The sequence below is a fragment of the Diorhabda carinulata genome, chromosome 9 (genome assembly GCF_026250575.1).
Source record: "Diorhabda carinulata isolate Delta chromosome 9, icDioCari1.1, whole genome shotgun sequence".
NCBI lineage: Eukaryota > Metazoa > Arthropoda > Insecta > Coleoptera > Chrysomelidae > Diorhabda > Diorhabda carinulata.
In genome coordinates, this window is record NC_079468.1 from 21,620,453 (window position 1) to 21,648,312 (window position 27,860).

Genomic DNA, 27,860 nt, shown 5'->3' on the forward strand with positions numbered 1-27,860 from the left:
CATTTAATCTGTGAAAACTATTTTCATGATATACTAGGCTAAGTATTATGAGGGCGCATAAGTCGTATGACTGACACACAGATCGCGCTGCAATTGTCAAATCCATATGACGTTTATGAAGTACCAACTTTCAAATGATTGTGTGTCAAATTCCGTGACATTTCGATTAGTAAGAAAAAAGTGACAGCCATTTAAGTGTAGCTTCTTTTGTTATTTTCGAAACAATTTCGTGTGTTAATTTATCTTTACTTCTTGATGAAAAAAAAATGCTGTACAAACTCAGCAATGAATTCAAAAGTGTTATTCGGACTCTGTTCCATCGAAAAAAACGTGGTCGCACAGACACCGATGACGGTAAACGATTTGGTCTTCCAATTGAGATGGTTCCTCCAGAAAACATCAAAACAGTCCACAAATTAGTTATATCTAATCGTAAATTGAAATTACGTGAGATAGTTGAGACCACAAAGATATCAGAAGGCAGCGTGTTTACAATTATGCTCAAACATTTGACCATGAGAAAGTTTTTTTCAAAGTGGGCGCCGCATTTACTCACAGTCGATAAAAAACGACAATATGTTGATTATTCAGAACAGTATTTGGCAATGTTTGCGCGTAATAAATCAGATTTTTTTCATCCATATGTGACAATGGACGAAACATGGATCCATCATTTCACTCCGGATTAAAATGATCATCATCTGAGTGGATTGAAGCCGATGAACCACACAGGTACAACAAACAACTGGGAAGGTTATGGAATCTTGGTCGTCGACTATCTCCAAAAGGGAGAGACAATAGATAGCGAATACTACATAGAGTATTTGGATCGTTTGAATGTAAAATAACGGCTTCATATGTCGAAGATAATACCAAGACAATGTACCGATTCACAAGTCGATGGAAACTATCATTAAATTGAACGAATTACATTTCGAATTGTTTCCTCGACCATCGTATAGTCTAGATCTGGCTTCCAGCGACTACTGCTCTCCGGTAAGAAATTCAGCTCTAATGAAAAAGCAAAAGACAAATCCTTCTACAAGCTTAATATCGTGAAGTTAGAGAAGCGTTGTAATGATTGTATTGCTCTGGAAGGAGATTACATTGATCAATAAAATCGAATTTTGCCAAAAAATGTGTTGAAGCGATTCTTCAAAACTCTCCGGTAAAAATGTAACTCAAAGTGAAGCCCATTTTGAGTCCAAAAGATAAAATCTTTCTACAAGTACGGCATCGAAAAGTTAGAGAACTGTTGGATTTATTGTATTGCTCTTGAATGAGATTACATTGATAAATAAAACCGATTTTTGGAAAAAAATCGGTTTTTCTCAATTTCTCAATTAGTCACGCGACTTATTGATAAACCATCAAGTATTTCTCATTTGATACCTCGTTTACAATCGTTCATATGTGATAATAACCTTCACTTTTCCTTCTTAAATATGCCATCACCTTAAAATATTTACTAACATAAAAAACATTTTTATGTTGATCATCGAAAATTTGCTTCCCAAAGCTGATGAGTTCCATATTTTTTATTTTTCCTGCAAGTATGTTAACGAAACAGTTCCCTTCTACTTTTTGCATTTTACACCAGACCAGAGTTGCCTTCTGAATTGATTTCTTTAACTAAAAGTTTCAAAGTTTCTTGCAGACAACCAAATCAACACTTTTATTACTTACTAAACTATCGAAAAACATATTGAACGGTCATGAACCTATGACAAGCGCAATTTAAATGACGCCGTCTTCTTTATTTGTAAACAAACATTTTTTAGTAACCATAGTGTTGACATCGTTTGCCATTCACAATAACCTTGTGATTATTTGAATACTAGAATGCATTTTGGAGTTCAAGGTTATTCAAAATTCGTATATTTATTATCAAAGTATTACAAAACATATTGTAAGACATTTGTTTTAAAAGTGAGTTCATTGTGTTCGTTTTCACGCACAAAATAAAACATCTTTTTCTTCCGTGTATTAGGCGTAGTCGTCTGTTTTATCTTCGACATCCTTACCTCCTATCCTGCTTCAAGGTTGTCGCTCCAACTTTTTCTGGGTCAGCCGGTACTCCTTCGGTCCAATGGGGATTTATCGCTCGCTATCTTAACCAGTCTGTTGTTGTCCATACGACTTATGTGCTGATTCCATTCTTTCCCTGTCCTGTAGGGTTTTTCCTGCTATCCGGCGTGATACTTTCATCTCTGCTGTTTCCATCGTTCTTTTGGTTGTAGGTCCAGGAAAACAGAAAGTGAACATACTATCCATAAATGCACCGGAAGATAACAAACCAAAACGTGACTGAGAGGACTCCAGGACACCATTGAATCACTGGCGCACAATGAACCAACAATAATCCTCGGTGACTTTACTGCACGTATTGGCAATGACGTGATTTTATTAGACCGTCGAATTGGGCTAAAACAGATTTCTGAACCACTGAATATTTCATACAAACGCGTTCATCATATAACTCACGTTAATTTGGACGTGAGAAAAATTGCTGCAAAATATATCTCCAAATGTTTAAATGTTGACCAAAGGCGTGTAAGGGTGGAAACATCGCGTTCGATCTGCGCTCGATTTGAAAACGATGTAGACTTCTTAAGCCGAATTGTTACTATGGATGAGACTTGGGTACATTTCTACGATCCAGAAACAAAGCAACAATCGATGGTATGGCGACACTCTGGGTCTCCAAGATCTAAGAAGTTTCGTGTCCAAAAATCTGCTGGAAAAGTTCTTGCTTCAGATTTTTGGGATTGCCATGGAGTATAATCATGATTGATTTTTTGGATAAGGGTAGAATAATAACTGGAGATTACTATTCGACATTACTGACCACGGGAAAAAATTAAAGAAAAAAGACGCGGAAAACTATCCAAAGGTGTTTTGTTTTTGCAGGACAACGCCCTGTATACAAATCTCAATAATTCGTGATTTACGGTTTGATTTACTACAACACCCCCTTTATTCACCAGATTTGACTCCGTCCAACTAACTCTTTCCTCAACTGAAAAAAAGTGTAAAAGGTCGTGAATTTTCTTCCGACGCGGAGGTAATAAAAGCTGTTGAGGTCTGGTTTGCAGAGCAAGAAGAAACATTTTTTTTTACTGGTCTAGAGACGTTGCAGGTTCGCTGTAATAAATGTATCCAATTAAGAGGAAAGAATTTTGTTTCGTTCTATAGTGGGCTAAGAATTTTTCAATATGTCTTCGTAGTAACAAATAGAAATATGCACCCGACACAAATACTGGACATAAGAACTTCGGCCAACGTGGGTAGTGAAATAATGAAAATAAACAAACTTAAAGAACGGAAAGCCAATATCGCTAAGGGAACCTTCCACCAGGAGACTCTACCAAGAAAGGTTAAATGATAAAAACAACATTAACCCAATCGAGGCAGAGGAAAGCGTGAAAACTAGTTGGAAAAATAAAACATCATTTCTAACAATCACATCATAAATAATATTGATTCCAAACAATTAGTTTGGAAAAAATTTTTCTACTTTTTATAAATTCAGTCCGACACGCCTATGTTTATTGAGAAAAGACTTTTTCTGTTTAACTTTATACTTTGTAAAGAACATTTCTTCCATCCCTCTTATCTAATTCTAACTTCTGCGACAGGCTTAACATTCTAATATGGCTTTTTTCAATAGAACTAGGGAGAAAAAGAAGTAACCGTCAGGGGAATCGTTTAAAAAATGTTGGTATGTACAACGGGTGTATAAGTACAATTGAATCATCCTTGTAACAGTATAAGGGAGTCATATACAAAGTACATATATACAAAGAAGGAAAATTATGTATTTGAATTCGAACATTTTTTTCATATAAAAGTTTACAAATAATAGTTTTTCTGTATTAAATGTAAGTTTACAAACACAAGGTATCTATTGCTGAAAACTACTGCTCCACTGTGAGAGTTTTGTCTAGAATATTGGGGAGTTGATTGGAACATCGACCCCAAGTAACACCTTTAGTTGAAGCCATGTGGATATCACCAATGGAAAAAGTTGTCGCGTGTTTACCACGGAATACCTACATAGGTACTACGAAAATGGGTAACCCTTTTTGGGTGGCTACTACGTTCCAGTCACGTTTTAGGAACTTATCCCGAAACGATATAGCCACGTACCACCCACGTGGCTGAAACATAACAGAATGTGGCAGTGTTATGGCAATTCAATGTAACAACTTTGTCTTTTTCTGGTTCGATCTCTGTCTTTATAATTATAACTAACACTTCGATATCTATGTCAATATATATAATTGCCATAACTGAATACGCCCATTGTTAAAAAAGTTATCGAGAGAAAATTAAAACGATTTCCAGTTTACTAACAAATATTGACGTTTTGCCTCGAAGTATGAGCCGCCTCTTATCGATTTATGTGAAAAAAAAAAATAAATAAGTTTGACACTACATCCGTAAACATCATGATTAAGAGCACTTGGTCATAGTAAAAAGCAAAAATAAGACTACATGAGAATGGGCTGAAATTATTGGATTTGAAAAGAATAATTAAACAAAAAGGTCTTAAAAAGATGACTGAAAGACTAATCCTACTATAGCAATTTTAAAAAGAGACAAGAAGACAGTTTTTTGACACGTTTTGGAAAATGAAATGGAAAGTTCAAGTGGTCAACGATGTTACATACAAAAAACTAGTATTTGTGCTATAATTTAGCAATGGATGGTTGGAAGCTCGATGTATTTCAAGTCTTGGGGAATTTTAAATATGTTAAAACAGTTTTATTATGAAACTTTTACTAAATTTCGAAAGAAAAATAATTTAAATCGTATGATTTTCCGATACCACATGGAAGATTCACCAAATGATATCTTCTTAGCTTCATTATTTGATCAGAAGTATACTAATTCGAGAAGTTTAGACTCATTCCATCGCTTGGTTTCTTGAGCTACGAACATCAAAGTCAGACTCTTGCATCTTTATTAAGATACTTTGTACTGCCTCTAAGCACTCTAAATAGATTAGATTGTTCGAATGTTTGTGTGTATAATGTGTTTCGGTTAAACGTTAAATTCAAAAACTCTTGAAATTATACGCAGATGCCACAATTTATGTTCATCTAACCGTTTTTGAAAAGAGCACAGTTGTGTTTCGTTCTTGAAGTTCTCGAAACTTTTCTAATTACTTGTAAAAGTGAGAAATGCAATTAAGGAAACGGTCCTTTCTCTGAGCGCTATTACAATTAAAGAGAAGATTAAAGTGGCATTCTATCTGGTGGTCGGATTTTCTAACACCGTCCATTTATCAACGGCTCTACATGAGCAACTCGTGGTTTGAGGTCTACCTCTGACCGTCTACGGCCCTATGTATAAGCCGGAATATTACGCCAAGTTTATAAATTTCAAATTTCACGCTCTCCGATGTATAACGTCCTCGATATAATTCAAGTTGCGGTTGACGTTGAAAAATAACGACAAAATAGTTTATCATTATTAATAACACAACAGCAACAGTAACAGATCACGGAACTTTATATTCTGAATTAATTGTAGCCAAAAAAAATTGGAGTGAGATAATTTTTTAGAAAAAGTGTGTTGATAGACAATACACAAGAGGATAGCTCAGCAAGCACGATGTTTTAGCCGAGATGACCGACGTTATTCATTTGAATTGTATGTGTAGTATCAATATCAATAAAATATTTTAATTATTCATTGATAAAATTCAATTTATTTATGATAATATTTAATTTATCCTTTCCAATTCTTTATTTCTTTATAAAATAAAATCCTTCAATGATTGATATTTATTTCAGTGTTTTTAGCATGCAAATTTTCTGTTTTTTTTTTTATATTAAACCTGAGAGTTATTATAATTAATTCGAATTTCCCGCTCTAGAAAGGGAATTTTGAAAGGTTAGGTTGGTAACACGGATCAGACAGATGTAAACATAATAAAAATAAAGATCATTTAAAAAAAGTTTTTTATTTGAATTTATTCTGGCCATCCAAGAAAAAAGTTTACTAATTATAATTCTCAATTTACAAAAGTCATGAATAATATTGAAAGGTATGTATATGTTCCTTCTTTTTCATTTTATTTGCTAACTTTTTCACTACCCCAGGTCCAGTTTTATAAATTTGTTTGGATATTTTTCAAAATAGAAATTCCATTTTTTCACTTTTTCCAGCTATTTCAAGAAAATTTGTATAAGACTACCAAAAGATAACTACAAACTTAATACGGAATATTGAAAGAATTATGAGTTTTAACATTTGATAGATTCTTCAGTATTCATTTCTGCCTCTGTAAGACTCCTCTAGAATTTCAACTCAATCCCATCATTGGTTTGGTAGATATGATTTTTTGATTATTAGTATATTTCATATCGATATTTGTACATACGTATTTCCGATAATGGTTGGGCTAGGGACTTGTTTGATTTATTTCCAGTTGAAACAGGTCTGTTTACCAGAATTAATGATGTTAATCATTCAGGATATTCCATTCCGACATGTTCTCCTCGTTTTTGGCGCGGCGGCTTCGCACGTAGTCTCCTTTCTCTCTCTCTATCGCTATGGTAGATCCCGGAACGATTTCTTTTCCTGCTAATGGTTAGCTACGGTAGCTATACACCCTTGTCTTCGCGATTGTTCGCTCGTGGTAATGTGTATGTGTTTCGCTGCCTTGGGTAAACGGTTACCGTGTCGTGGATGACCTCTTAAAGGTTAACTCGACTCCTAGGTTCTTTAAATGTTTCATATTTTATTAACCTAACTTAATCTATTGATCCAATTGCCTCTTCGGTCTTCCATGTTTCCTGCAGTCCTCACTGTTGCACTTCGTGAATCTCTTTAGTACCTCGCTCGATTTTGTTTTAAGCTTTTCTATCCTGAGACCTTGGTCCAACGGTACGCTTAGTATTTGGCCTTTTTTATCCCCACTAGATTTTTTCGTCGTTGATTTTTATGTGGCACGGTGGGTGGATTGTTCTTCTCTTGTAGAATAGAAATTAACTGTTTCCGCTGTTTATTTCTATTTTGTTTTATCATGTTTTAAACCATTCGTCTACATCGTATGAGAAGAAACTGTTCTTAGAGTGCGAAAATATAGTTCTGAAACGTTTATTCATCGTGATGGGAAGGAGAAACGCAATTGGATTCGACAATTCATCGAATACTTCTCGACCTTACAAATTTTTTATAATATCATTTTGATAGACAAATTTACAAATTCTCCGTTACTGAGTTCACCCCCTGGGTCATAAAAACTGTGCTATCATTCATTTTCAAATAAACTATACTAAATACTACAAATAAAAAGATCAAAAATTACGTAAAACATAGAAAAACTTTTATGAGTGAAGGATTATATTGCAACCAGAAAGATGCCAATAGAATAAATTATATTAAATTCAATACAAAATGTATTTGCTATAAGAAAATCGTCTTCTATTTGTATTTTATTCCCATAAAAAAAGTATATTACTTTCTGAACAACGTAATAAAATTCTTAACATACTAAATATTACCATAAAATTCTACTTCCTCAAATGTATATAATAAATAAAATTCCTATAAATTACTTACTCACCAATTTGTCTTCGATTTGAATATTTTATTTATAAAAATCGATTCTAGATTTATTCCTGATCTTATTATTAGAAAAATCGAAAAATTCTAGTCGGCGAAACGGTTTAGAAGGGCTTAACGCTGCAATATGGCAATGAAGGGTGACATGCTCGTGCAAGAACTGAAAGGTGTAGACAGAACACTGTTGGACTGCTGAATACCACAAAACCAGACCTATCGACTGAAGCCCTATCCTCATAACTCATTGAAAGCCACTTAATACTCCTGATTTAGTATCTCTTCAATACGGACCTTCTTTATAGTCTTCTCGCTTTTCCTAGTCCTGGACATGCCTTGCTAGGTTTCGGTATCATTTACTCACATTTTCTTGGGAGTTATCTAATCTTTTTTTCCCATTATCTGTTGACTTCCTTGTCGTAACGTCGTAACGTCCCTTATCTCCGCCCTTTTGTTCATTTTTCGGATTATTTTCTCAGAGGTAAGTCTCTCACCCGTTTTGCGAGATCTTCCAGAAGTAGCGCCTACTTTGCACACCAAAATAAAGTGTATTATCCGGAATCTTCCTCCTCCTTTCATATCTTCTTCAAAAAGCACCGAAAATCCCCATAGGAATTTCGTCGGGTAATAGTTTCCGTCACCTTTCTTTCTGCGAGGTCCTTCAAGCTTCTGATTAGCATGTGGGTCCATCGCACCACCTTCGGAGAGTTTATTCTGTTTCCTCCCACTTATTTCTTGCAATTCCCGTTTCATCTTTGTTTGTGCGATGATAAATCCTTGTCTCATAGTTTACCACCGGATTTATTGGACCCCTGTTGCTGAATAGATTCGCTCCAGACTTTCCCACGGTTTGCATTAATTCAGCATTGACTCCTGGTTCCTCACAGTATTCTAAAGATCGTTGGACATTCTTGTACGTCTTTCCCTTCATATTTTAGTAACTCTGATTCTTTTCTTGGTGATTTTCTACTGTTTTATTTATTTGAAAGTTCAGAATCTGTCTTATTTGACACTATCCTTATTTATATTTTTGTCCACAGTAGTTGCATATCCCTTATACAGTAGCTGTTCAAAGTACTGAGCTTACCTTTCAATTTTGTTTTTTTCCTCTGTGAATTCTTTGTTCCTGCTTTCACGAAAATTTATTTTGGGTTGATATTATTGGAATTTCGTATGGTTTGATCTTTTTGATTTCGTCATATATTCTGCTAATATCTGCTACCTCAGATCCTCAGATAAGTTGTCCACTTTCTATAATCTCCTTCATTCGAATGATCCTTTCTGTTCCCGAAATATATATGTATATTATCTTCCTTTTCTCTTCATAGAGCACGTAATTTATACGTTTCATTTTAAGAGCATGTACATGTTATATGCCAATTAGACTAACTTACGATTCTCCTGATATTAGTATACATCTAAATACCACTCAGCATCCCGAGACGTTTCGAATGTTTATTATAAGTATACAATTCCTTTATTGCTAGTCTAGTTTTGTGTGATCCCCAAATCATCAGAATACCGATGCATCCAAAGATTATGATCATGCAAAGATGATGTACATGTTAACAAGAACTCAGAACTCGTCCTTTCTATATTCATCCATTTAACCACAGTTTGCAATGTACTACACTGTTAAAATGTACGAAAAATTTCTAAACCACAGTTACGGTCTCTAATCGTAAAACGTGAAAAAACCCAAATCATTAAATCAAAATATGCACAAAAATATTGATATGCAAAGGGAGTGTTTTCTCTTTATAGAACTGAACCCTTATAGGCGCTAAATTATGTTTTCTAATCCCTTAAATAATCTATTTAAAGCGTGGGCAAGACATGTTCCATGTATTAAGTTGGGGTAAAAGATTTTCAAATTTTGTCCAGTCTTTTTTATGTATGATGCTGCATCTGACAGATTTAGCAAAAAATCATCTCCAGGGACAGGCATACAAATCTAACCACTGTCATTGCATTTACTTTTCTAGCTCTTTAGAAGAAATTAGGTGACATTTTAGCTGAATTTCTTAGAATCGGTGATTTTATCAATACACAATGTAAAAATGTTTATTCCGAAGCTTTCAGATACCAGATACCATCTGGTACATTGAATTTGCAATATGTGAAGTTTTGTCAATGGAATATTTGGCGACATAGGTTTGGATTAGATATTGGTCGTTTAGCTTTGCGGATATTGGTTGGAAAAATTGCATTCATGTGAGTTGTGACACGTCTCCAGATTTCATCCCACCCAATTAAGCAATATGAGCAAAAGTTTTTACCCAGCAATACCAAAAGATCTAAGAAATAAAAGAAATATCAATGATTAGATATAAATTCTTAACAAGTAAATTTAAAATTTAAAAAATACGACGTTTATGGAGTACCAGCTTTCAAAACTGTACAACTGTACTGTTGTACAAGCTCAGCAATGGCTTCAAAAGTGTTATCTACTCTATCGAAAAGAACTATTTGTTATTGGTCGTACAGATACTGATGATGGTGAACTTTCTGTTTGTCCAATTGAGATGGTTACACCAGAAAACATCAAAAAAGTCCATAAAGTGAAATTGCGTGAGATAGCTGAGGCCGTAAAGATATCAGAAGGCAGCGTGTTTACAATTATGCTCAAACATTTGACCATGAGAAAGCTTTTTTCAAAGTGGTTGTCGCGTTTACTCAAAGTCGATCAAAAACTGTTGATGATTCAAAGCAGTGTTTGGTCATGTTTACACGAAATAAATCAGATTTTTGGCGTCGATATCTAATATTGGATAAAACGTGGATCCATCACTTTACTCCGAAATTAAAACGATCATTATCTGATTGGACTGCAGCCGGTGAACCACAAAGGCACAAGAGTCATCTGGGAAGGTTATGTCTTCAGTATATTGAATGTTTAAAAGCAAAAATCAAGGAAAAACGGCTTCATATAACCAAGAAAAAACTACTCTTTCACCAAGTCAACTACTGGCTATTCGCTGATCTCGAAATATGCTCTCCGGTAAAAAATTCGGCTCAAATTAAGAAGCAATTGCTAAAACTGAAGCGTATTTTGAACCAAAAGACAAATCCTTCGAGAAGCGATTAGAGAAGCGTTGGAATGATTGTATTTTTTTTCTAATTCTTCGGAAAATGACTCCACGCTTATTTCTCCTAAATTTTATGGGAACATGTCCTAGAGATTATGGGGAAAGTGTAGCAGAAGTACTACAAGTTCCATATAATTTTCAGATTTCTTATTTTCAAGAATATTCTGCATCTCAGAGACTTAAGCTGTCGAAGCTTTTTGTTATAACTGAGCCATAGAATATATAAATTTAGTATTAAGTTGTCTTTTGTAGAGGCCACCAAAAATAGCGGCTGTAATCGCAACAGACAAGTTAACTCTTGTAAAATGGTGTTACAACATATATTTTCTCCAGATTTTTTAAAAATGCCAATTTTTTATCTTCTGTATAATTTTTATCTATCATTTATCACATTCATTCACAAATTATAGATATAATTCTCTTTATTTATATTCTTTACGACAAGTAAACATTCACTTTTATACTTTGCAATGTCGAAAAGAAGACGAGTTGGCATGGCATGCGAGTGTTTTTGAAACGAGATCAAAGTGGAAATGTATTTTCAAAGCAGTCGAAACGGGAAAATCGGAATTGACCCTTCGACCGAATTCATTAGCAACAGATTTCTCTCATTTCACAGATTCTAAAGAGGGACTTTTAATATTCCATTCCGCGGTAAACCGTATGAATCTCTCTAATTAGAAACTAAATATCAAAATTGATCTTTTTTATTACAATCACTTTACCTCGTAATTTGTTGCTTTAAACATCTTAAAACAAACATATACTTTTGAGGTATATTAATAATACAGAGACTATTTATGAACAAAACCACGTGGATGATACAGAACCAGATTAAAAAGTAAATCCTATCTATCCTAACTAAACGAATATGATATGGAAGGGCACTCAGAAAGAACAAGTAAGTGGAGAAAGGAATTGGAAAGGGAAATAAGACAGCAGTAACCATAAAAGTACTGTTACGATCAGTAACAAATAGAATTTGAAAAACAATTATGCGTTCTACTGAGTTTTAGTACTCCGTACTATGAATACTATACAAAAGAACTGGTAAATAAGTGTGAGGAAAAAATACTGGAGGAATTCAATCTAGTAAAGTTTCTAGATAAGAAGAACAAATAAAGAAATAATAGTCGATTACTGTCTATCAATAATTACCCAGGTATTAACTTTATGTTGATTAAAAATTTCTATTAAAGCCGATTGAAATCGAATCACATCAATTCTTATATATTTGGGTGTATTGGCGTTTACTTGTGTCAGATATATTCGATTTACATCGATCGAAGCCAATTGAGGTCGATTGTGTCTCCAAATAAATAAGTTTAAAATACGAAATAAGGTTATCGAAAGCACGTGGAGGAAAAGAGGAAAAAGGAAGGCCAAAGAAAAAATGGATGGAAGAGATGGATGATAATTAGAAGTAAGAAAGAATATGATATAAGAAAATTTGTAATAGAAAGACAGGAAACGATCAAATGGAGAAATTTAGAAAAGAAGAATTATAAAATACGAAAAAAGGTTATTAGGAGCAGAAGACGTGGAAAAGAGAAAGGGAAGGTAGAATAAAGAGGAAATGGAAAGAGTAGAGAGAAGAAAAGAAGAATAAATTAAAAATGGGTAAAAGAAATGAAGGCAGGTATAAGAAAATTTGGTATAGAAAGATAACATAATTATGAAATACAAAAAAAGGTTATTAGGAACAGATGACGTGTAAAAGAGAAAAAAGAAAGTATAGAGAGAAAATGAAAAGAAAAGCAAAGAAGAATAAAAAGAAAATGGGTAGAAGTGGAGGCAGGCATAAAAGATTTTGGTATAGAAAGATAGGATAATTATAAAATATGAAAAAAGGTTATTAGATGCAGAAGACGTGGAAAATTGAAATAAGAAATAAGAGAAAATGGAAACAGAGGTGAGAAGAAAAGAACAATAAAGAGAAAATTGATTCAAGAAGTGAAGACAGGTATAAGAAAATTTGTTCCATATAGATAGGAAGAGGAGACACAGGACAGGACCAAATGTGTAAAGAAAATTTATCTGAAGATTTGTAAGAATCATTATAAAATACGAAAAGAGGTTATTAGAAGCAAAAGACGTGAAAAGAGAGAAGGAAAGTATAATAAAGAGGGAAGAGATGAGAGAAGAAATAAACAGAAAATGGATAGAAGAAGTGATCCGTCTTCACTTCTTCTATCAATTTTCTCTTTATTCTTTATTTCTTCACTCTTTTGTTCCCATTTTCTCTTTATATAAAAAAATTTGGTATAAACAGAAAGGAAAAGGAGACACAGGATGGGACCAAATGAAATTTGATATGAAATTATATTATTTTCATAATATTATTAATCAAATGCAGTCTAACAGGTTTTTACTGTCACCATTTATAAAAAAAAAAACAAAAAACATGTGGATATTGGTAGCTGAAGTAGGGTGAGAATTATTATGCAACAACTTGTTGACTTGTTGGCTTGTTTTGGAAAAATTTTTCTCATTATTTCACCTATAGAAATCTCAAATAGATTTTCGTTCAGATAAAGTTGCGCTGAAAATATTTTGGTAGAAGGGTTATTTAAGGGTAGTAATATAAGAAATCGAAATAGATTCTATTTTAAATAAATAAGCTAGAATATACAACAATATGATTGATAAGAAAACAATTTCTTATTTTCACTGTGTATTGAATAGATATCTGAACGTATTCTTGTCTGAAATACAGTCGATAAAATTTAATATAAGGAAACAAACGAGTAGGTTGAAATTACAAGTCAGACAAATTGAAATTGCTTGGCGTTTGCTACTGAATTCATGACAAATGCTTCTGCATAATAGACCCATTTATCCTCTATACTCAATGAATTTCACCCACAATATCGACTTAGCTGGTCGGTGCTTCAATTTCGAGATATATAGACCGAGTTTGCAATTTTTTACTAATTTCACCCTCAGCTATATATCTAATAAAGATACAAAATATTATATACCGCGTATCCTTGAATTGGTTAAATGTTAAGTGTCTTTCAGGTCTGTGAAAAAAAATTAGAAGTTATTTATAACCAACATCTAGGCCCCTATACCAAATTTTGAAATCAGTTGTTAAGTACAATTCCCATTTTTTATTTTAAAAAAATACTCTCACTCAACATAGTAGTACTACCGTAGCTGCCACGTCAAATGCCTTTACATTCAAAAATATACAAATATGTTTATTTCAAGACATTTTCTACCCTTCGATTCGAACAACTTCCTCAATAAAACAATAATCCTTCGACCCCTGACTGACCGATGCCTTCTTCAGGGAATTCCAAGTCATCTTTCTTTCATATCATTCTTAGTGGCCTAACAGCATCCAATTAACTGAAACCTCTCCGTTGTACCTGGTAGCACATCTCAGAAAAAACCAACATATTTACATTTTTCTACCTTCCACATCTCCATCTATTCCTTACGAAGCCAGACGAGATGTTTTTGAATGAAGTGTGGAGGACACACTTCTTCGGAACGACGGACCAAGCATTTTTCAAGTGTTTAGCCGCCTCTAGAGGAGCTACGCTGCTCCTATAGATCCGGTACGCGCACCTCAATCTAACCTTACGTTATTTAACACTAATCACTGAAAATCGAATTAAAGTAACTCTAAAACTCAAATTTCATAATATACAGATATATGATGAGACCAAACAATCTAAAAAGCCAATAAACAACGAAGTGGACACCACAAACGAAAAGGAGACGAGGAAGACTACAATGAAGCTGGAGAAAGGGCGTAGATAAGAGAATGCAGAAGAAAGAACTAACAAAAGATCTATTGCATGATATATATAGATGGCGGTTAGAAATCGGATATCAACCAAAAAAAATGGATAAAACGTTGCCTAGAATGAGAAGATTGTTCAGCTCCTCTGTCATGAAAGTTTTGGTTTTTTTAACCAATAGCCTGCGAAATAGCGTTTTATAAGTATTTTTTAACATCGACTAGAAAGCCCACAGTAAAAAAGACTTGCAAGCATTGTCGTTACATGTTAATTACTAATCAGTCAGTGATACTTGGATTATGTAATAGCTGTAAATAAAAACTGTTACAAACGTTTAGAAGGCTAAGAGTTTTTACATACAGAAACTTCTATACTTCAATAAGTGTCGTTAAATTATTTAAAAAAAAAATTTGTCGATTTCGTGTAACTTTTGGATAAAACATTTTCATTAATTATTCATTTATAATGAAGTTAAAGTGGGTTCAATTTATATTGAAAAACACGATACCTACTTATTGGAAAATATAAAGTGATCAATTATTCAAAATTCGTTCGATCTCATTCTAATCCCTTAGTGTAATGGTGAAATAAAATTACAAAGTCAAGGGTGGAGCAAATTAAAGTATTTTAAGAGATGAGAGGGATACAAAGAAGCTTTTCGGAAACTATGATCTAGATCAAATAGATTACATATCATCTGATTGATGATCCTTACCAAGAACGTACGCCTCATCTTCTTTTCACACTCACTCGGCTATCAAGCATTAGGCCCGACGCAAATTGAACCCAGCCCACGCACAGCACACTCGAGGGCCAGACCCAGCCCACGTCCACGATTTGTACCCAAATACCCATCAGTATAGAAGATGACTGCGAGCCAGCAGCTTCTTCTCGATCTGGAGTCTGAATCTGAGAAGAAAAAAAAAAGAAAAAGAAGTAAAACAAATCATCCTTCAGTACAGGAAAGGATCTCACAATTTCGATTAATTTTTTCATTTTCATTTCACTGTTTGATGGTTTATTTAAAAGTAGCTACCCACGACCCACGAAACTGTGTTGCAAGTACAACTCGGTACCATGCGAACTAGGTTGGGTCGGAGCTGGCCGTGGGTGGGTTCAATATGCGGCGGGCCCTAACATACTGATGCCACGTTAGTCAATGTTGACAAGTCTGTTCCAGAATTAAAACTAAAACCAGATAAAGGCGGTATGAAAGGAAGAGGAAAGTCTTTTGTCCGTGTATAAAAATTACTAAGACTATATTGTAAAACGATAAGTCTAAGTTTTAATAACTTAATAAATTTCACTATAAATGTTGTTTTCAACACTGGAAGCACCTTTTTCATGAAGTTTAAACGTATACTTGCCAAAGTAATTGATTAAAAACTGAAACTTCGTGTATTTCACGTGTTATTAATAAATTGATTGCATGTTTATGCCTCTAAAAAATGGCACTAAATGTAGTATATCCCCATCAAATATTTATGAGAAATTATAAAAGAAAATTGTTGATAGAATCGAGAGCGCCGTCAAATTATATTACTTAAAGTATCAATTCTCCGTCTGGTACAACTCTCATAAAAATAACCTTGAGTTGCCAATAAAAGAAAAATAAACTTCCCCATGAATATTAACGGGGACCTTCCGATACGAACCCTAAATAAAATACGACTACGGAATTGTCATAAACTCTCACCGATATTGCTGCAAGGAAAATAATTTGTGTGCTGTATATACCTAATAAAACATACTTGTTCCAAATGGGAAATGAATAATTAATATTATGATTATGATAAAACTTTTGCATAACATCTAGTAAATTTTATGATTCAAAAATGACGACGAATTCTGAAAGGTATTAAATTGCAATCTTACAAACCTACAATCCTCCAGGAATCACTAGAAGATGATCCTGATAGGAGTCTGTAGATCAACTAGACATGAGCCAACTCTCGATAATAGAAAGGTTAGAATCAATTCTCAACGTCTAGATTGGTAGGATTGGTTATTTTTTTTTTCTCAAATTTCAAATGTTGTTTTCCCTCATAAAGATTTCTAGTTTCCACAAGAAATTGCGTCTTGTTTCGTTAGTATGTTGATATTTTAACTTTAATTTAAAGAAGTACTTGAGAAGTTTTTAAAATCAAATATTTATGAGCAAAATATACAAATAAGAACTGAGTCTAGGATAGAGCAACTGATCATGCGAAAATCTGGATGCAGGCTGAAGGGCAATATCCATTCATTTATATGAGCTTGGAAACACACATCACTGCCAGAGAACAGTTGATGGCCCTAACCTCGAAATATCAAATACTAGAGCCATCTGCTACACCCATAATAAGTGAATGTTTTTGCTTGGGTAATTTGCTACACTTTGGTGGTAAGATTCAGCCTATTTGAGTGTTGGTCACTCAAATAAAATCTAGTATCAACTATTCAACTCAAACAGACACGATAATCGACCAGCATCATAGTTGTTGACCAAAAATGTTGAAGACAATCCACAAAACAGTACTGGATGATCGTCGATTGAAAGCGCGTGACCTAGTAGACATAATAGACATTTTAAAAAGTGTGGTACATTCCATATTAACTGAAAATTTAGATGAAACGTGGGTCCACCATTTCACACTCGAAACAAAAGAACAATGAAAACAATGGATTGAAAATGGAGAACCAGCTCCAAAGAAGGCAAAGACCGTTCCATCTGCAAGCAAGGTCATAGCGTCAGTTTTTTAAGAAGCGCGTGGGATAATTCTAAATGAATATCTTGAAAAAGGAAAAACTATCAAAGGCGAGTACCATGCAAAGTTTGAGCAAAGAAATCAAGCAAAAACGGCTGCATTTGGCTGAGAAGAGAATGTTGTTTCATCGAGACGATACACCAGGTCTCACATTCAGGTACTTCTGGGAACATCTTTGTATTTTTCAAATATCAGCTACTACATTTTCTAGTATCTCAATAGGTTTCGAAAAATTGATTAGGTGGAAAAAGCATAGTACACATCTAATTCTTCCAATCGAATTTTTGAATCAAAGCTATCACGTGTCTTTGATTCACCATTGCAATTGGACTAAAAAAGTTTCATAATGGTCGCATTCAGTGGATGAAACCTTTGAGCAACCTTTATAAAACTAGCGGAAACATCTGGAACGGATGCCATGTTTCGGAACGCTTCTAATTTGTACTATGTAATGGTAATCGAATTGAAATTTCTAAATCAACTGAGTTTTGTGATCAAACGTTAATTTGTGACCTTTGTTCATCGTATTGGAACGAGACAAAGTCCGACCACATCATCACTAAATATAACATAAAGTTATATTTAAAAACTTAATATAAAATAAACTCGTAAATAAACAAATGACAAAAAAACAAAAAAGGTTGTTAAATTGTTATTTAAATAATATAAATATGCTGGAACGAGTCAATAGATTATGAGGTGTTGAAATACTGCCTTTTATTTTTATTTGTTTTAATATAAAATTTATTACTCCTGCCCTGTCTATTTCTTACTTTGGTAATTCGAAGGAAGAGGAAGTGGTAACACGTGGCTCGGAGAAACATCTAACTCGTTTAGTTTTGAGTGACGGTGCTCCTTTGAGCCTTACATTTGAATAAATTTACCCGGAGTTTCCTCATCATCATGTGAAGGTGGATGCTTGTTGCTCGAATTGGATGGTACATGTTATTATATGATTATTTAATCAGAATGGCATAATCGAAATTCTAGAGAATAGATAATACTGAATAAAGTGAAAACGTATTATTTTGTGAAAAAACAAATATTTAAAAGACATCTCTAAATATAGAACATTTTTATCATACTTTACAGGACTAAATTCCGAAAAATTTACTATTAAATTGTGTATATTTTCCCTAGCCTGACCGACGTTAATGCAATGGTTTTATTAGAAACCTGTAGCAATTTCCTAAATTCCATTTTTTAGAAACAATCAATTGAAATACAAAAAAATAAAACGAAGTTATAGTATGCGATATTTATTGTCAAAACTCCAAGAACCGTTGCCAAACAACTGACTGGGATATTCTCTCTGGTGATGTGGATTTTCTAGATTCATAAAAACACTAACTAGTATGGCATTTACTTCTTTTTTCTCTGGTCTACCAAAAGTTTACGTCCAAAGGATAATATCCATCAAGGATATTATAATTGCTAACTCTCGAGCATAATCTCTATGTCACCTGATAACCTTAATAATTATTTTGTGAATGTAGCCAAAAATTAACCTAATTCTATAACTTCTTCTCATGATCCGCTTTCATAAAACGAACAATGTGATAGATAGCTGCTACATATTTTTTAGGTGTAAAAATTAACGAATAATCAATTTTTCAAAATATATGATTACTACTATTCACCTCTGAAAAATATATCCTGCTTATCTTCGAAAGAGAAAACAACTACTTTCCTGGCTAATACCTCCACGAATATTGAATTACATCTCCTCCTCTGAAGAAGAAGAAGTCGATATCAACATCCTCAAAGGCTTGCAATTGAGCTCCATGCCACTTTCAACAAGCAACCGCTCAATCCTACTAACACGCAGAGCGCTCTGACTCGAACTTGATGGGATTGGCTAAAGCAGCGTTTGGCGACGCGTTCAACCTCTTAAATAAAGTTATTATTCAACTTTTATACGTATTTTCCGGAAAACCTCGTATACATATTCTCTCATCATATTTCGACTATGATTTCAGTCACTGTAGATTAATAAATAGCTTATTTTGGTTATGTATCAAATGCAATTTGATTGAATTAAATTTGGAAAATACTTTAGAGAGAAATTAAGAATGTATTAATAATTGATGTGGTCTTCCATTATACTAATGACCAAGAAAGAAGAAGAAGAATTTCCATGATAGAGAATTACTACCACGAAGTTTTAAATACGTAATTGAAAAAGACAAAAATACACCATCATTAATTGAGATTAATTGAAAAACAAACTATCAAACATAGACATGTTGCTACACATTATTTGGATTGAACAAACTGCAAACACAATCACTTGGTCACGAGAATAACTTTACATCAAGGACTCTCCAGTTCACTCGAGAATGCTTCAATTCCTAACTCCCAGGAAGTACGTTCTATGTGAAATAATAATTATTCAAGTTTTCCCAGTGAGCATAACATCACTTGTAGACCATTATAGTTATAATTCTTAATGAAGTAAATACGAAATAATGTCACTAATGTACTTTATAGTTTATATAGAGTATTAACAATGACAATTAGTGTTAAAAATTAAACAAAAATATTAGTAACTCAACCAAATATAACTATTATTGTTAATGTGAAATTTGATTATTAAGTAACTGCAAAAAATAAGTTTAAATTCATTCAACAACTATCATATTATTTAGTTTTATATATATTCCATTTAATACATTTTAAGCAGATATTCGAAAATGCGGGAAACTTATAAAACTTGTAAAAAAAGCAATTGAGACAGCAAGAAATTTGTCAGCTCAAATATCAAACAAATCAGACAAAAAGAGAATCTAGTACCGCAGTGTATCATATTATATTTTTTTTTCTAAATCAAAAATATTTGCGAAAATATTTGGAATTGATCTGAGACGTTTGTTAACCTAACCTAACAACAAAAAATTATAATTTTGGCCTTATTCCATTCGGAATGGCATCTAGAACAAATTTTCAAAATAAGGGTAAAAACGTGTGATTCGGCTGCCGCGTGTATCGCCCCCAATCTGGCACATGAATTTATTTCAACTGAAATATAAAGAAATAAAATAATGTTTGTTAAAAATTAAAAAAAAATTATTGCTAAATGGCTTTCATCAATAAGAAAAAAAACATTGAGAATAATTGGAAAAAAGTTTTATTTATATGTATAATTTTTGAATCCCTTTGATTGTTAATAAAAAAGGGATAAATCGAAATTATTCCTATGGGCATATTTTCTACACCATAAAAATTGCTAGGTGTCTAGTTTTGAAATAATCAGCGTTTTTCTGTTAACAATCAAATTTGTGAAAATTAACTAATTTACCAAAGAATAGTTGATAATAAATTTTTTTCTTGGCGGATTATTGTTTATTGATATGTCTACTTAGTACCCAAATCTTTTTATTCCTTAACATTAATATTTAATCAGTAAAAATAATTTTTTTAGTTCTTGTGTCAGATTTGGGCGATACACGTTTTTACCATTATTTTCGCGGTTAAATTAAAATTATAAGCATTGTCGGTACAGCTCCGGAAGATGAAAATTTTTTAGGAAATTCTTTGCTATTTAAGGATCTTTCCTCAAATTTCGATTATTTCAAATAGTTTTTTAAATATTTCAAAAGAAACCAAACCGTTATTTTTCATTTTACTTAATTGTTTATAACTGTTGCATTTTTTTCAGCCTATCTTGGAATTTTGATAGTTTTTTCTAGATACAAATTGGACTTGTGAACCAAATTTTATATCTGACTTAGTTATATGGAATTTTATATGAAAACCAAACTTTATAATACGGATTCTAATGTATATATCAAAGATCTTAATTCGTTTCGTCTCTTATCATAAAATTTAAGTTCTATTAATGTGAGACCACGATAAAATTGTATGAGTTAACCCTGTTAGAGAAAATAAATATACAAATTTCAAATTTGTTATCATACTTTGTGAAATTTGTCCTTAGTAAATAAAGCATCTCTTTGAAGAGCAAATTTCGTTACGTCCTTGTGCCGGACACAGTACAAACAAACTATCAAAAGATAAATATTTTCAACACACCCGAATAAGTAAAAAAACTTTACTAAAGATTATAATATTAAACATTAAATTGCTTAGGACTTTCAACTTTCACTTTGTGGAATCTATTTATTATACTCTTCAATGAAAGTGTTTTGGTTAAATTTGTTTCGAATGAAATCTTTGGTTTTGTTAATATCCTAATTTCTTGTAGAGAAAAACAAACTTTTCAATGTTATTTCCCTTTTAATCTATTACCTTTCCTTATATAAACATTATTACAATTTTTAGAATAAATCTGGGAGCCAAATAAATTTTTTATCTCATGATTTTTGATATCAGATTGTAGTAAAATATTTTGATGATGTGTTATACTTGTCATCTATTTTTTTACATTAATTTATAAATCTCATCTCAAATATTGAAACATCTTCCAAGGAAAGCCATCGTACTAACCACCACAATATTCAATAAAATACTACAAATTATTCATTATCCAATATAATGGAAGTATGCCAGCTCATAAAAGCCAATTAGTTTACTACCACAACTATCTAAACTCTAAATTCTTCTACATAGAATTATCGAAATTTTACCTAAAGAAGAACCGTTTCCAACACATCAATTTGGATTCAGAGAACAACACTCGACAATCCAACAGTGTCATAGATTAGTGAACAATATCAAGCAAGCTCTAAAACAAAAGGAATCATTTGCTTCAGCATTTTTAGACATCCAACAGACTTTCGACAAAGTATGGCACCAAAGACTACTGTTAGTCATATCTTCATAATCTTACCTAAGTAATAGATATATACAAGTCAAAGTCCAAACGTCCTTATCCAATTATCAACCCATAAAATCAGGTGTTCCCAAAGGAAGTGTCCTTGGCCTTTATCTGTACCTTAAATACTACCGAAGATACTCGAATCGCTACCTTCGCAGATTATACTGCAATAATGTCTTCAGATACAGCACCACAAGAGCATCAAAGAAGCTACCATTCCACCTAAATGGAATGGCTATATCAGTGGAGAATGAAAGTCAACACTGACAAATCCACATAAATCACGTTCACCACAAAATGAGGTGTCTGTCCGCAAGTGACCATTAACGATATGGAAATTCTAATAAGAACCAAATAAATCAAAAACCTTGTACTACACTTAGAACAAACGTTAAATTGGAAGAAGCACATACAAGCTAAAAAAACTCAACTAAAGCTAAAAATAAAACAAAATATGAACTGGCTAATCGGCAGACGATCGCAGTTAACAATGGAAAATAAGATACTTATGTACAAAATCATCCTAAAATCAATATGGACGTATGGCATAGCGCTAAGGGGTTGCAGTAAGCCATTGAACACCAAGATACTGCAAACTTTTCAATCTAAAATACACACTTTGCACACAGACCTCGGTATTCCAACCATCAATGAAGCTAATCAGACATCAGCAATAAGAAACAAAAACCACCAAAATCCACTAATATTCAAGCTTTACACCGATCCAATGGAACATAGAAAATTGAAAAGACGCTGACCAGAAGATCTCATAGAATGATCTACGGAGACCCATCGGTGGATGGTGCCCGCCTCAAGTCATTTAGCAATAAACTATTTCATTTACACTGGTAGACAAAAAAAATTTGCTGTTACCTTCCTGGGCACCTTTAGTGTTTCTAGATTTTCTATCATTTCTGTTCATTCATAGAAATAAACGCTTTTTTAAAATCTATAAAGATAAGTACTCCTCAATGTTTCCAAACAGAAATCTAAACCTCCACGTCAGAATAGGATTCATGGAATGTTATGTATGGTCAGTACTGAGTGGAAATTTGGATCTTGAAAGCTCAAATGATAAAAAAACTTGAGGCATTTGAGATGTAGCTCTATAGAAACATCCTGGACTAACAGAATCACCAACGACGAAGTACTAAGACGCATTCGTCGCAAAAGAAAGATAGAAAGATAAGAAAAACATCTTACGCAACGACAAATACCTACTGCTACAGAACATAATGCAGTGCAGAGTTGAGGGAAAGAAAGGCATGGGCAGGAAGAAGAAAAAGAATCTCTTAGTGAGGGGTTTTATTTAAAAGGGATCAATTTTTTGTATAATTTTGTTGTTTATCTATACTTCTAAATGATTCACTGATTCTGAAAACTAAATATTGTAATGCGTTTTATTTCTTTATGTAGAGATAAGATTTTTGTTTTTTTTATGACCAGCATTATAACGCATCTATTTTTCAGTCATCTACATAATACATCCACTGAAAAATGTTACCGTTTATCTTATAGTAACAAGCCAACTCGAGATTATGAATAAAATGGAGGAAGATTGAAAAAAATCAATCAGGCAATTCTCGTACTTAGATCCAATAGTTACAAAAGGCAAAGTTAGTATAAAAATGTCATACAAAGTACTTGACATTAATTTTTTTCTCCAGTAGTTTCCTGCTTTGGTCAGGAATAAATTTGTACTTTCTAGTTTAAGTATTGCTAAAAACGTGTTTTGTCAATTTTTTCAAAGTATGATTTATTTACTTTGATATCGCTTGAAATTTTTATGAGATATGGTATTAAATTAACAAATTTCAAACATATATGGAAAGAAAAACATTGGATAAAGTTTATTTATTCCATTACAAATAGTTGGAAACAGAAAATTCCGTTAAGTATCCAAGAATGACCTTTATATAGATAATAAAGTTGAAATGATCCCAACGTGTACACAATAGTAACTCAAGTTTAGTGCGAAAGAAAAAGTTGTAAATGAAATTGCAGTCAATCTTAATTTAGCCATTAAAAAAGGTCATGACTCAAGTTACAGCTAGCTTAAACGTAATTAAGGTACTGAAAACGGTCATAAATATACATTTAGAGAGATTTATTGAAACAAAAAGTTAAGTCGTTTATTGCTTAAATTTTTTTTCGTCTCGTTGGTAAGAGATTGAGTTGATAGCCAGCATTTATTTTTCCCATTATTTCAAGTTAATAAACAAAGACAATTCAGTTCCCGAGTTTGGATATAACCTACTCAGTAGTATACAAATTATTTATGGTCAAGCAAACAATTGATTACATGGTATCCAGAAACAAACATCGAAAGATATATGTTTTCTGATTTATATGTCGAATGTACTTGGGTTTTCATTGAAAAATATTTTTATAATCGTTATACTAGACGTTTCGAACATGAACTACTAGCTGAAAACGTTCCTTCACTAGAATCAGGCTTCTTTACAGCTCCAAAGCGTTGATTATTTGACACAGCTAATTCTCCACTTTCCATTTCTCTTAACCCAAATACCTAGAAGTGCATTGATGCTCTATCTGTACGTCGAATTTCTAATTGATAACATTATTGTGATTTTGTTGAAGTATGTGTCTTGTTTCGCAATTTTTGGCGCAATCAAAATTTACTATCGCCGCAAAGTCCGTAAAATACATGCACAAGAAATTTAGAAAATGACCAGTACTGTTATCCAGGGATTATATTGCAATATTTCTAATCGTGGGATGAATTAATAGACACTGTCTCTTATTTACACACTATTCACTTAACTAATGTATATAATTCACTTATCACTAACAATTAAATTATTTATTTAAATTTTTCGATTACTTTCTATCTAACTACGACTATTTATAATAAATTTATCATAAACCAACTAAATTGCATTACTGAAACTCCTTATATATATATATATATATATATATATATATATATATATATACAGTCGAACTCCAATAATTCGAACTGCAAGGGACCGTAGCAAAAGTTCGAATTATCGAGGTGTTCGAATTATCGGAGTTGTGCACATTTACATACATATATGTATGCATTTCGATGCATCTTTCCATTTTATAAATAAATAAATATGTTATGGGTATATAACATGTTTATTTATTTATTTATTTATTTAAAATAATAATTTGTATACGTTCGAAGAATTTTTGGTCCTAAAAAGGACCGATTATTTATCTTAAAATAAAAAAAAATACATATATGTATTTATTTTTTTGTAAAGAAATCAGCTATGCTAGATTGCTTCATGCTGACGATTTTTTCTTTGAAGCAAATCGAGTGATTCGACAAAATATCGTCGTCTTACCTCTAATCTGAAGATTCGAATTTTTCAATTTTTTTCAACACTAACAGTTCGAATTTTTTAATACCTTTGTACATACATAATTTATACAAGAAAAATTCGAATTTTTCAATTATTCGAACATCAAAAATTCGAACTTTTCAATTATTTAAACGCCAAAAATTCGAATTTTTCGGTAATTAACACAGAAAATACGAATTTTTTTGATAATTCGAACTTCAAAAGTTCGAATTATCGAGGTTTTTTTACATGTGTTAGTAATAGGAATGTCAAGGGACCGACGCAAAAGTTCGAATTAACGAGGAATTCGAATTATCGGTGTTCGAATTATCGGAGTTCGACTGTATATATATATATATATATCCCAAATGAATTCTAAACGTTCTAGAAAATAAAGAAACAAAACAAATAAACAAATAGACCTTCCTGGAGATTGTGTAAATAAATGGCCTGCTATAATAAAAAGTTATATAAAAAAATAAGCATCAAAGGTTTTAGAATTCCACTAAATCCAAACAGGGCCGACTCCAGGGTGGAGACGCGTTCGTAACAATATATTTAGTAAATGGTTTTCAACATATTCATTTCTATTTGCATACAGATTTTTCATTCAACAACGTCTCCTTTGTTTAGCCTTCCTTATGATAATGAAGTGATTTATAATGATTAAAACAGCACAGTTTCTCATTAATTCTAATTCAGACATTAGGTAATACTGAAAACACAAAAAGTAATACAAAATAGAGCAAGAAAGTCCAAACTTGAAAATCTCATCCGATACAAATAATAAATTTCCTTCACGAATTAGCGTAATGGTAGTTAGTACATCCACATATACATCCTTTGGCGTTCGTTGAAAAAAACCTGCAAATTCTGTATAGCGTACATCGTGTGTGACAAAAGTTTTTTCATAGGTAACGTCTACATGTGTGAGATGTGGAACCGGCTTACGACTTACAAAAATCAGTGGTTCATTCTCATCGCTATAAAATCTGCAGTGGCAGGTGTTTTTAACTTTTATTACCACATGTTGTGGGTAAAGGTTCGTCGGAAAAAGTTAATTTAACAAAGTACCAATAGACACTAACTTTTTTGACCGATTATCAAATTGCGCCAACAAATATTTTTGACAACTAAATTTTCAAGTAATATTGAATGTATACGAGTGGAACTAATGCCCAAGTATGCCGCAATCTCACGGTATGTCACGAAATTCATTCTGTAGCAAAGATGGTGCTTCATGGCCAAAAGTCGAAGCGAATTGATTAGCATAATTCTGTTGGTTTAATCCACGTCGAAAGTCATAGAAAAGCATCGCACAAAAATGTTTCCATATATTCAAATCAGTGTTGCCATATGTCAAAACTTAAATAGCAGCTCTCGTTTCAAATATATTACAGGCTTCACTTGCACGTGCCTATTGGCGTAGTCATGCGCGTTTCTTGCTTTTTTTATTGCGATGATGTACATAGATATAATCTCAGAAATCTTATATATTTAACTCCTGTCTTCAAAACCTATTTTACAAATTAAAGATGTTGATATTGTTGTGTAAACATCACACGAAATGGCCTGGGATGTATTTCCTTATATATATATTAAGACATGCCGTAATTAAGTATGGTTGGAAACTAATCAAAATTTCTGCATATATACGCAGTAGTCGAATTCGAATTCAGACGAGATCAGCTTGTGGAAATAATCGAGGAACGCGCGGCATATCAGACACGGAGTATTTTATATTCCGTACATCCTCATAATTCGTAAGATGATCAAAGTTCTCTCTGGAATTTCCGTATCCTTAAGATGAGATTATCAACGCCACACAGGTTGAGTATAATCCATATTGTCAACACGCTTCAAATTTGATGAGTTTTGTTACAATACCACAAGAAATCGTTGGTTGAATACGTAATGAGGCTGAGACCGACAGCCAATCTCAGTTTTCACACCAAAGCTATCGTTACACCAAAATCTACCAATCTAATTTAAACTAAACTTGACATTGGTGGCGATTCTCTCTTTTTTTTTTAGTTTTCAAGTAAAAAATGCTTTTGTACAACTGTACATTTCAGCATCGCTATTGATGCATAAAACTCTTTTTTACTACCAAAATAAACATGAAATATTACCTCTACAACGCCCAGATTCGTATCTTTAGAGTATTGCTCGCACATTTGGACCATACCCATAGAATCCTCAATATAGAATAGAGAAATTCGACTTATAGATAACCCAGAGTTGACCATAAACTTGGACAGCTTAGACCATAGAAGAAAGACAGATGCTCACCTGAGCTGTTCGACATAATCCCACCTAGAGCAATACTTACAAGACTTACTCGACATGCAGACGTGGCTCATAAACACCGAATTTGTCTGCAGACGCCCAGAACGTTAATATATCGAAACTCCTTTCTTTGGACAGGAGAGAGCTTTAGGAATCAAGTATTAAGGCATGTATTTCCAGAACACTACCACCTAGAAAAGATCAACATCCTCGGGCACCTCCAAACGACAGGCACCATCATAAGACATTTAAACTATAACACATCGACTCACATATTAGTTAACCAAAACCTAACAGAG